The 12231-nt window shown below is 43.3% G+C and overlaps 1 protein-coding gene across 1 annotated transcript in view; it reads right to left on the bottom strand.

Moving 5' to 3' along the window:
• The window catches only part of LOC145403731 (uncharacterized), a 364507-nt gene that overhangs the window by 244994 nt on the left and 107282 nt on the right, over nucleotides 1-12231 (bottom strand). The window lies entirely within an intron of this gene.

The raw sequence follows: 12231 nt of genomic DNA, 5'->3' as shown, positions 1-12231 counted from the left end.
CTTGAAGAGGTTGCCCATGAACTGGTAGCAGAATCAAAACCTGATCTCCTGGCTGAAAGTGGCGTAACCTGGACTTCTCATCATACCAAGTCTTCATCTTCTCCTGAGCAGCTCCTAAATTCTCTCTCGCCAGCTGTAAAGCAGTGGACAGCCGTTCTTTGAACTTCATCACATACTCCAGCAGGTTGACGTCATCTTCCTCCGACAGCCAGCATTCCTTCAGTAACTTAAGGGGTCCTCTTACTTCATGGCCAAACAGTAGTTCAAAAGGTGAGAAGCCCAGTGATTCATTTGGAGATTCTCTCGCAGCAAATACAACGAATGGAAGACCTTTATCCCAGTTTTTCTCATGTTCCAAACAGTATTTCTTGAGCATCGATTTGAGTGTTTGATGATATCTCTCCAACGCTTCTTGGGTCTGGGGATGGTAAGCTGAAGACGTGATCTGGGTGATGCCCAACTCTTTCAGAGACTGCTTGAAAACATTTGACATGAAATTACTTCCTCGGTCTGACTGTACCTCCTTGGGCAGACCAAACTTTGTGAAGAACCCTAGCATTTCCTTAACCACGTTCTTTGCTGAGATGTTTCTAAGTGGAATGGCTTCAGGATAACGAGTAGCCATATCAATCATGGTCAACACATAAGAAAATCCTGAAGAAGTCTTAGGAAGAGGGCCCACAATATCCACCAACACACGGGTGAAAGGCGCCTCAAAAGGAGGAATGGGAACTAGAGGTGCAACCTTTTCGGTCTGATTACACTTCCCCACAACTTGACAGGTGTGACAAGACTTACAATACCAGGAAACATCCCTGAAGATACCTGGCCAGTAGAAGTGTTTCAAAATGCGTGCCACAGTCTTCCTCACTCCAAGGTGTCCTGCCAAACTGGAATCATGAGCCACTCGAATGATATCCTGCCTACAAACACGAGGGATGACAACTTGATGTACAACCTCCCATTCACAGTCGGCTGATGCTGTTGGGGGTCTCCACTTCCTCATAAGTACTCCTGACTTTACATAATAAGAAGTAGAAGCACCGGCTGACTCTTCTTCACTGTAAGCAGAGTTAGCTAGACCTTCCAACTCAGGGTCAGCAACCTGCAACTTAACCAACTCTTGACGAGACAAATTATCAACACTACGGGGTACTGCCTCATCTGGTGAGTGGTCCAAATTAGCAAGAAAAGTGTCAGCTAGGATAACATCATCATCATCATTATCCTCTAAATCACCAGTAACTTTAGACTTAGCCCTAGTGACAGCACATGCAGGGAACACATCAGGGACACCACAATCCTGGGACGCAGCCACTGGCTCACTAGACAACTGAGGAGCTGGACACACTTGACTTCCACCAATATCATTTCCAAGTAAGAAAGTTACACCTGACATTGGGAGTGTCTCAACCAACCCAACCATAACGGAACCATTAACAAAACCAGACTCTAAATTCACTCTGCACAGAGGGACAGGAAAGTAATTATTCCCTACACCTTGTAAGATTACAGTTTCATCAGAGGAATTAACATTAGAGCCTAGAACACTGGTCAGCATAAGGGATTGGCAAGCACCTGTATCACGATATATCTGAACTGATTTCCTGTCATTACTGTCCAGAGGACTGACAAAACCATCAGACAGGAAATTAGCACATGAACTCTTGAGAGTGTCACCCACGTTACTGCTCAAAAGAGGAGCTCCATCATGAGAATTTAAGTTACCCCTCAAAGCAGGTTCAGTTAACTCAGTTAAAGAATTCTGGGAACTCTCAAGAGTGGACACTAGACCAATTGACTGAATATTTAAAGACTCCTTTTTGTTCACATCACGCTGTCTCCTGAAACATCTCTCTGTAGTATGACCAAGCTTACTACAATAAGTACATTTACTTTTCTGAAATCTAGAGGTGAAGCTGGTATTTACTTCCTGAGAAACATCATCTTTATTCTCTTTCCTGTTACCTGTACTCTGAGTAGAGGCAACGTACTTACTCTCAGCTTTCCCTTTTTCTTTAGAATATCTCTTGTGAGTGAGAACATATTCATCAGCTAAAACTGCAGCATCAGACAAATTATCTATCCTTTTCTCATCAAGATATAGGCTTACATCTTTACTAATACACCTTTTGAAGTCCTCCAGCAAAATCATCTGCTTAAATTTACCAAAATCAGAATCCACATTCTTAGAATTTAACCACTGCTCTAACAAAACTTCTTTGATTTTTGCATACTCAACATGGGATTGCTTATCTTGCTTGTAAGTTGTCCTAAATTTTACTCTATAGGCTTCAGGAACAAGCTCATAGGCCTTAAGAATCAAGCTCTTAACTACATCATAATTATCAGATTGATCCTGAGGCAAAGATGCATAAGTTACTTGAGCTTTACCGGTGAGAACAGTTTGAAGGAGTACTGGCCAATACTCCTTAGGCCAATTAAAACCTGTAGCTACCCTCTCAAACAACTGAAAATACTTAGTTAAATCAGATTCATTAAAAGGAGGGACAAGTTTAACATTTTTAGCCACATCAAAATCATCAGAGCTAGATGATCCAGTTCCACCTTGTTTCATGCGATACTCATGGTTTGCCTGAATCCTAGCAAGTTCAATTTGTGCCTGAGCCTGTACCTGTGCCTCTTGAATCCGAACCTGAGATTCCGCCTCCTTAGCCTGAGACTCAGCCTCCTTAGCACGTGCTTGAAATTCAGCCTCCTTAACACGAGACTCCTGCAGGGCTAGCTGTAACTTAGCTAATTCAATCTGCGTTTGCTCATTTGGAGGAGTTACATTAAACAAGCTTTCATTAATCATGTCAACAATTTGATCTTTAGAATGATGAGAGCGAACAGCAATTCCCAACTGTTGAGCAACAAGCTTAAGTTCATTCTTTGTTCTGTTTTCTACATCACACACTGTTTGCACATTTGACAAAAAATCTTTGGCTTCATCAAGCGTAGTAATAGTAGACATCATGAATAAGTAACAGTTACAAAATGTCAAGCAATATCCTTATGATAATATCCTGAATATCCTGATGAGGGGTCGCCAAATTTATGTTACGGAACAGAGAAAGATAACGTACACTTTAAGTGAGAATACTAAGAGTCACTACTGTCCCGTAAAGTTCCAGGTTCAAAACAAAAGAGTTAGGTAAAAGTACAAGTTAAAGTTTAATGCTCAAACTAACAACAAAACATTCAGGACTCATAAGGATAATGTAATGGCAAAAACAGGTTAAATATATGGTTAACTGCAATAGCCTCTATTAACATGAAATTAGCAAGAGTAAATTTACCTAAGTCAGCCCTGATAAAATGAAAATACACCAGGTAATGCTCAGTTAATGCAAGATAAATTATTACAGATACAAACTATTATCAAAAATGACTGACACAAAACCCAACATTAATCAAAAACCTCACCAGGCCCAAGAACCAACCCTATGCCACACAGTACAAGAAAAAATACAACAGTTATACTCAAATTACACACAGCTGCTAGATGTTTGGAGATTTCTTGAGCACTCACAATAATAATATCTGTACAGGGGAGGACAGAGATGTGAACAAAATGAGGAGCAGATCTAAGTGGCAATGATGCAGAGACTGAGCTCATTATATAGGGGCCAGGAGAGCTTGATACAACTTGTAAGAAGGACGCGCAAATGAAGCCATGGGGACAAAAAGCTGAAAATCCCGCTCTGAATAACAGAGAGAACGACTTACTCTACTATAACGGTAGAAGGGGGGAACTGAGGCAGAACACGCTCGTGATCAAACATGCAGCAACTGTGAGTTAAAATAACACAAAGGATTTTTAAATCATAGGCTATTTAACAATATATATATATATATATATATATATATATATATATATATATATATATATATATATATAAGTTTCCCTGTTATATCTCCGCCGTCCTACTGCTAGAGTATCCTTTATTTATTCTTTTTTGTCATTGCCTTCATTCCATCTATTTTCTTTATTCCAGTCATCCTTCTGTTCTCTTTCTCTTTCTCCCTAAATTAGTTTTTATACTGATTCCCTTTTTCTTCATATATTGCCCATTATTTCATATTCCACTCTCTTACTGTCCTATTTTTTCATTCCACTTTTTTTTTTGTTCTTCGTCTTTCATTTTCTTTCACTGTCAAGATTTTTCTTTTTCCTAGTCTTCATTCCTTTCACTCTTCCCTTTTCTGTTGTTTCTCTTAAATTTCTCATGTTCATTTTCTTGTTTATTACAGCATAATTATAACCTCCCAACCACTCCTCACTCCTCAACGCCCATCTTCCATATTCCCCCGTACTTCCCCCTCCCTCCCTCCCTCCCTCCCTCCCTTCCTCTCCCATCCTCTTTGACATTACTTTCCACCTCTTTCCCCCTCCCACTTACTTTCTTATCCCCCTCCTTCCCCACCCCTTCCCCTTGCACCTTCTCTCATATTCCCCCCTCCCTCTCCCCTGGCCATGTACAGCCGGGGAGTAAGGTTCGCCAAAAACTTCACCTCTTCTACTTCTCACTTTTCTCTGCTGGCTAATATTACTAGAGAAAAATTTGGTATATTTCTCTGCCCATAGATGACTGAAATTTGTCAGGGAGGAAAGCGATGGACATATGTATGAAGGTGACGCAGTAGGTATGAAAGTGACGCAGTATGTATGAAGGTGACACAGTGGGACAGCACACGAACTTTTGTCCCTACTGTACTGCCCTCCACAGTGAAATGGCGAACGAACTTTTATCCCTGACTGTTACTCTCTCCACTATTGCCATTCCAGCTCCCTCTCCTTAGCCCTCCCCCATCCCTCACCCCACTTACACCCTCTCCCCCTCTCTTACGTCCTCCCCCTCACTCGGTGCCATTGTAACCCCCCTCTTCCCTCCCCCTCTCTTATCCCCCACCCCAGCGTCCGTCCGGCAATAGAGCACGCCCCGCCAAAATTACAGGGGATAATATGCCTCTCTCTCTCTCTCTCTCTCTCTCTCTCTCTCTCTCTCTCTCTAAATACCGGTAAATAAATAAATAAATAAATAAAATATATACACGAAATTCTGGGAGAGATTATACAAAATTCTGGAAAATATGGAATAAAAAATTATAAAAAAAAATCCTGAAAATATTGCACAAATGTCTGGAAAGTGTTGGACAAAATCTGGAAAGTCGGACAAAAATATGGACTAAACCCAATACACTTCCGTCCCATCTTCTCCACAGACCTGCATTATCCTTCACTTATTTAGGTCGATTTTTTTCTCCTTAGATTTTGTCTAATTCTGTCCATTAGTTTTATCCACGTTTACTGAAAAAAGTTATAATCCACCTCCTACTTCTGCTACTGAGAGAGAGAGAGAGAGAGAGAGAGACAGAGAGAGAGACAGAGAGAGAGTTGTAAACAAGTATGCGTATAACTATGAAATATTCTGTGTGTGTGTGTGTGTGTGTGTGTGTGTGTGTGTGTGTGTGTGAACAGTAATTATGTGTACACAGGTGAGCGAACGTGTTTGTGTGTGTGAGAAAGTTAGAGCATGTTTGTAAGCGGGAAAAAGTTAGTGAGCGTTGTGTGCATGTGTGCACGAGTTTATGGTACTGTATGTATGTGTATGTATGTATGTATGTAACGGATATCTACAGAAAGTATGTATTTGTGTGTGCGCATGCAAAAGACTAATCCCCATCCATCACCATACGGTATTTACACACATACATACATACACACACATACATACATATATACATACACACATACATACATAAATACATACACACATGCATACATACATACAAGGAATCATATATACACAGAAACATACAAGGAATCAATCAGCTACATAAACAGGAACATACATACATACATACATACAAACATACATACATACATACATAATATACACAGATTCATCCCCTTCACTTCTTTCACGTCACTCTGCCTACACTGAATCAAATCCTCTGGCCTTAGCAAAACTACACAAAGACGTCCTACCAGTGAAGAGGTGAAAGAGACGGCCATATTTATACCCCTTCACTACGAGGCGTCTCCCCTGACCCGCCCAGCATACTAGCAAGAATAATAAAGAAATGTGATAATATGGCGCCGAAGATTGAAAAAAAAAAATTTAAACACGGAAATATAAGCGCAAACAAAATACGAAATGCACACACACACACACACACACACACACACACACACACACACACACACACACACACACAAACACAGACGGAAACATAAAAAGGCCATAAAACACAAAAATTACAATACGATAACAAAAAGTCAACACGAAAATATGAACACTAATAAAAAGGCGAAGATTAAATTGAGGGAACGAAGCGTAACGAGAGATGGTGTGACGCTGGGTAGGCTTCATGTAATTAGTTGGTTCATGAGGGAGAGAGAGAGAGAGAGAGAGAGAGAGAGAGAGAGAGAGAGAGAGAGAGAGAGAGAGAGAGAGAGAGAGAGAGAGACTGTGTGTGCGTGTGTGTGTGTGGAGAGAGAGAGAGAGAGAGAGAGAGAGAGAGAGAGAGAGAGAGAGAGAGAGAGAGAGAGAGAGAGAGAGAGAGAGAGGACCCAATAGGCCACATGAACTTTAGTGGGACAATAACACATTCCAGCTTCGTTTCCTGCCGCCCGTTCCCCATTCCAAGCTCCCCATTCCAGGCTCCCCATTCGATTCCACATTCCAGGATCCCCATTCCAGGTTCCCCATTCCAGGTTCCACATTCCCAGTTCCAGATTTTTTCAAGGTTTCATATTCCAGGTTTTATGTGCCAGATTCCAGGTTGTGTTATATTCCAGGCTGTAAGTTCGTTTCCAGGACTCAGGTTCCATATTCCAGGTTCTACATTCCACAATTCCAGGTTTTACATTTCATATTCCAGGTTTTACACTTCATATTCCAGGTTCTTCATTCCATATTCCAGGTTTTACGTTCCATACTCCAGGTTCTGCATTCCACATTTCAGGTTCTGCATTCCCGATTCCAGGTTCCACGTTCCATATTCGATTCCCCATTCCCCATTCCAGATTCCCCATTCCAAGTTCTCCATTCCCCATTCTAGAGTCCCCATTCCCCATTCCAGGTTCCCCATTCCCCATTCCAGGTTCCCCATTCCCCATTCCAGGTTCCCCATTCCCCATTCCAGGTTCCCCATTCCCCATTCCCTATTCCAGATTCCCCATACCGGGTTCCCCATTCCCCATTCCAGGTTCCCCATTCCCCACTCCAGGTTCCCCATTCCCCATTCCAGGTTCCACATTCCACATTCCAGGCTCCACATGTAAGTCAGGTTCAAGGTTCCATATTTCAGGTTCCATTCGATTCCAGGTTCCAGGAGGGCGGGTCAACAGCTGCCTGGAATACTCTGGAATGCCGCCTCTCTCTCTCTCTCTCTCTCTCTCTCGCTGCTAGGCTTCATTTTTCTTCCGCTCTTTTCCTTGCAATTCCTTTTTATCTTACATACATTCTCTCTCTCTCTCTCTCTCTCTCTCTCTCTCTCTCTCTCTCTCTCTCTCTCTCAGCTAGGTTTCATTTTTCTTCCTCTTTTCCTTGCAGTTCCTTTTTTCCTACATGCATTCTCTCTCTCTCTCTCTCTCTCTCTCTCTCTCTCTCTCTCTCTCTCTGTCTTTCATTTTCACCATAATCCCCTCAAACATCACCCTCACGACCCCGCTGTCACCAAAAAATAGCGCGCCAAACTTGAATATGAACATTTGAAAACGCGCAACGGTTTTTAACGACCGATAACTGACGCCGGCCTCTCCAGGTGAGCCCATTAAGGTAGAAAAGAGTGGTTCAAATTTCAACGGTTATTTTTTGTTATTTCAAGAGCAATGACGACTGACGCAGTGCTAGAGAGAGAGAGAGAGAGAGAGAGAGAGAGAGAGAGAGAGAGAGAGAGAGAGAGAGAGAGAGAATATGCATAATTCGTTACTAGCTGGGAGGTTTTACTATTGGATACGAAAGTCAGCATTCTCGTCGGCTCATGAAGCTTTTTAACCCCTCTTCCTCAGCGATCTATTTTGCCTTGTTCGCCCTAATATATTTTTTAGTCTTTTACACATTTCTAACCTTGACATACTTGGCGTAAAACAACATACAAGTCAGTATCAACATGCTAGATGCAGGAATAAGCAGGCAAGGAAGAGGGCCATGGCGCCTCCTAACACCACTGAACAACGACTACAGGTGACAAGGATGGCGAGTTGTATCTTTTATTTCGAGAGGAGTGGATGGGAGAGCACAAATTATCTTGACCTTCTGACAGTGGTATAGCCTATATTATTCGATGTTAAGGGAGGAAAGAGACAATTTTCAATACTTTGGAAAATAGTTAAATAAAACTGATACACACTAGGCTATACAGTTTTACGAGTAGACGGCTTCTGAACACATTTTTTTTCCCAGTATTAGAGAAGGATGACATGGCGGTAAGGCACAGAAATACTCTTATGTATTCTGAAAGTAACTGGTTGCAAAGTTATTCAGTATGCCGTAATTCTGAAAGTGATGAGGAAATACGTGTTACCGACGCGCGCACACACACACACACACACACACACACACACACACACACACACACACACACATATATATATATATATATATATATATATATATATATATATATATATATATATATATATACTGTATATACACCTTGCCGCATCAAGATTAAAATATAAAAGAGGTGGCTACGAGGCACGTGCCTGCTCATACACTGTGATACTTTATGCTGGCTCTAAATATACCTGTGGAGGACAAAAATACGGCACACACACCGGCTTCTGCATGATGTCAGCGAGTTCCGCCCACAATAGTTTGGGGTTTCTCCTATTTTTATTCATTTCTCCACTTCTTCCTTCCTCCTCTTTCATTTTTTCTCCCCCTAACCTCTTATTCCATCGCGTTTCTATTTCACCTGCTCTTCCTTGCCCTCTTCTCTTCCTTCCCTTTTTTCTTGATCTCCTCTCTTCCTTCTTGTGCTCTTTTTCCGTCCTCCTACTCCTCCTTGGACGCTTCTTTCATCATTCATTTATTTTTTTATCTTTCCTCTTCCTCTTCCTTCTTGTCCCCTACTTCTTCAACTTCTTCCTCTTTGTTGCCTTCTTCATTTTTACTCTCTCATCGCACTCTTCTTCCATCCTGCCCAGTCCTCTCCTCGTTTTCCCTCGTATGGTACATCCTCTTCAACAGATTTCATTTCCTCTTTCCCCTTTCCTCTTCCTTCTTGCTCTTTCTCCTCCTCTTTGCTCTCCCTTTCTTGTTGTCTCTTCTACTTTGCTTCCCTCCTGTTTCTTATCCTCCTCCTCCTCCTCCTCCTCCTTTGTTCTTTCTTGCACTTCTTCCGTCTCCTTCTCCGTCATGTTCATCGTTCATTTTCTCCTCTCTCTCTCTCTCTCCTTAGTAGTCAATGGCTTCCTCCACACCTCCATCTTTCCTCCCTCTGCTATATTTATTTTCTCTCCAGCTCCCTGGTTTCTTTTCTCCCCACCCAACCTCCCTCCCTCTCCCCCCCTTCTCTCTCTCTCTCTCTCTCTCTCTCTCTCTCTCTCTCTCTCTCTCCCTCTCTCAATTTTCCTTTTTTCTCACTTTCTTCTTACTTTCCTCTTTTCTCACATTCTTTTCTCCTTTCTTCTGATTTCCTGATCTCTCTCTCTCTCTCTCTCTCTCTATCCATCTGTATCTATCTATCTCTATCTCTTATCTTTTTCCCTTTTGTCTATCTACCTCACCCTCCTCAGCTTTTCCTTCCTCCCTTTTCCTCTTCCAGTCGGCATTCCTCCTCCCCTCCCCTTATTTCCCTTCTTCCTACCTCACCCTCCTGCCTAACACTCGCTACCTTTGCTGCCTACCCCTGCCCGTTCGTCTTTCCTGCCTATCCCTGTCTGCTCCTCTTTCCTGCCTACTCCTGCCTGTTCCTCTTTCCTGCCTACTCCTGCCTGTTCCTCTTTCCTGCCTAACTCTTGCCTGTCTGTTCTGCCTATCCCTGCCTGTGTCTCTTCTCTGCCTACTCCCTGCCTGCCTGTCTTTGCTGCTTATCTCTGCCTCTCTCTCTTTCCTGCTTACCCCCTGCCTGTCCTTTCCTGCCTATCCTTGCCGGCCTGCTTCTGCCTATCCTGCCTAGATTACAGAGCGAGGCGGCACCAGCTGTGGCCCTAAGTGTCATCCATCAGACCCCCCACCCCAACCCTGCCTGACCCCCTGCCTTACACCCTGCCTCCCTCCCTGTTTCTCCACACCCTCTCCATTCCCTCTCAACCCTTTTCTCCCCTCTCTCCCTGTACTGTAGTGTCTTTCTCCACTCATTCCCTTCCCTTCCTCATTCCTTCCTCACACCCCTGCCCCTCCTCTCACCCCTGCCCTTCCTCTCACCCCTCCCCCTCGTCTCCACCTTCCCTGCCTGCCTCCCCACCCTTTCTCAACCCCTCTCGCCTGCCTCTCCGCCCTCTTTCACCTCTTTTTCTATCGCCTCTCCAACCCCTCCTTCTCTCCCTCTCTTTCACCCCAGCCCCTACCTCTCCACCCCACCATCCCCTCTCTTTCACCCCAGCCCCTACCTCTCCACCCCACCATCCCCTCTATTTCACCCTCATCCAGTTTCTGCAGTTTCTAATCTCCCCTTCACCACTTTATCTCCCTTCCTCCCTGCTTCATTCGTTCATTAATTCTTCCTTCTTTCTTTCCTTCCGGCCTTGTCAGCTTCTCATATCTCCCTTCTTTCCTTCCTTTCATCCGGCCTTCTTTCTTTCCCTGTCTGCTTCCCTTCCTTCTATGCTTCCTGTTTCCCTTACTTTTGCATCTTCATTACTTTCTTCTTTTCCCACTATCCTCTCTAACTTCCTTTATTCTCCTTTTCCTTTCTTCCTTCTTCCCTCCTTCTCCTCTCCCTCCCATTCCTTCCCTCATCTCTCCCGTTCTCTTCATACTGTCTCCCGCTCTCTCTCCATTTCTTCCTTTCCTCTCCCTTCCCCCTCCCATCCTCTCCTCCTCAATAAACTGCCTCCCTCCTTTATATTCCTTCACTCTCTCCCTTCCTTCCTCAATTTTCTTTTCCTCCTCCCCTCCTTCCAAGTCCCTCCTTCCCTCCACCTCCCAATACATATTTTTCATGCCATCTCTCTCTCTCTCTCGTTCATAATGTCTCTCCATTTCTCCTCCTCCTCCTCCATCAATAACCTCCCTCCTCAACTAATCTCTTTTATGCACCTTTCATCTTCCCTAATTCCTTTCCTCCTTCTCTCTCTCTCTCTCTCTATCTCTCTCTCCTTAGCCTCATTTCCTCCGTACTTGTCCCACTTTCCTTCCTCACTCCTTCATTCTCACTCTCCCACCCTCATTCCTTCCCTCTCCAACCACCTCCTGAACTCTCTCTCTCTCTCTCTCTCTTTTCTTAACGGTAGTTTTCCATCTTCCTTTCTCTTTCCCTCTTGTTCTCTTCCTTTTCTTTCTCTTTTTTCATTCTTCCTATTTCCTGTTTCCTTCCTATATGCTTCATTTTTTTGTCTTCCTTCATTTTTTCTTTCCTTCTGTTCTCACTTCCTTCTTCCTTCCTTCCTTCACCTAGTTCACACAATTTCCTCCTCTCCATAATACTCCCTCCCTCCTTCTCTCTCTCTCTCTCTCCCTCCCTCCCTCCCTCCTTCTCGCCCTCCCTCCCTCATTCTTCACCTCCTCCTACGCCTTTTCAATAGAGATTGCCTTCTTCCCTCCCTCCCTCCCTCCCTCCTTCCTTCCTCTCTTCGCTTCATTCTTCATTTTTTTCTTTCTTTCCTTCCTTCCTCTCCTTTCTTCATCCTTCCACTTTTCTATCCTTCCTTCCTTCCTTCCTTTTCACTCTTCATCCTCCTTTCTTTTTTACCTACTTCTTTCCTCTCCACTCTTCATCCTTCCTTCTTTCTATCCTTCCTTCCTTTCTCTTTACTCTTCATCCTTCCTTCTTTCTTTCCTTCCATCCTTCCTCTTCACTTCCTCCTCTTTCTTCTCTCCACTGTTCCATCTTTCCCTCCTTCCTTCTCTCCTTCCTTTACTTACTTAGCTCTTTTTTTCTCTCTCATACCTTCTTCTCCTCAGTATTATTTTTTCGTCCTTTCTTCTACTTTCTTTTTCCTTCATTTATTCCTTCATATTATTTCCTTTCATGCAATTTTTAACATTTTTTTTTTAAATCCATTTCCTTTTCTTTCTATTTCTTCTTCTTTTCCCCTCTTCCCTCTCTTTC

This window comes from Coenobita brevimanus, chromosome 61, assembly GCF_032717465.1.
Source record: "Coenobita brevimanus isolate Jiangsu-jjx chromosome 61, ASM3271746v2, whole genome shotgun sequence".
NCBI lineage: Eukaryota > Metazoa > Arthropoda > Malacostraca > Decapoda > Coenobitidae > Coenobita > Coenobita brevimanus.
This window is presented reverse-complemented; position numbering and strand designations above follow the sequence as displayed.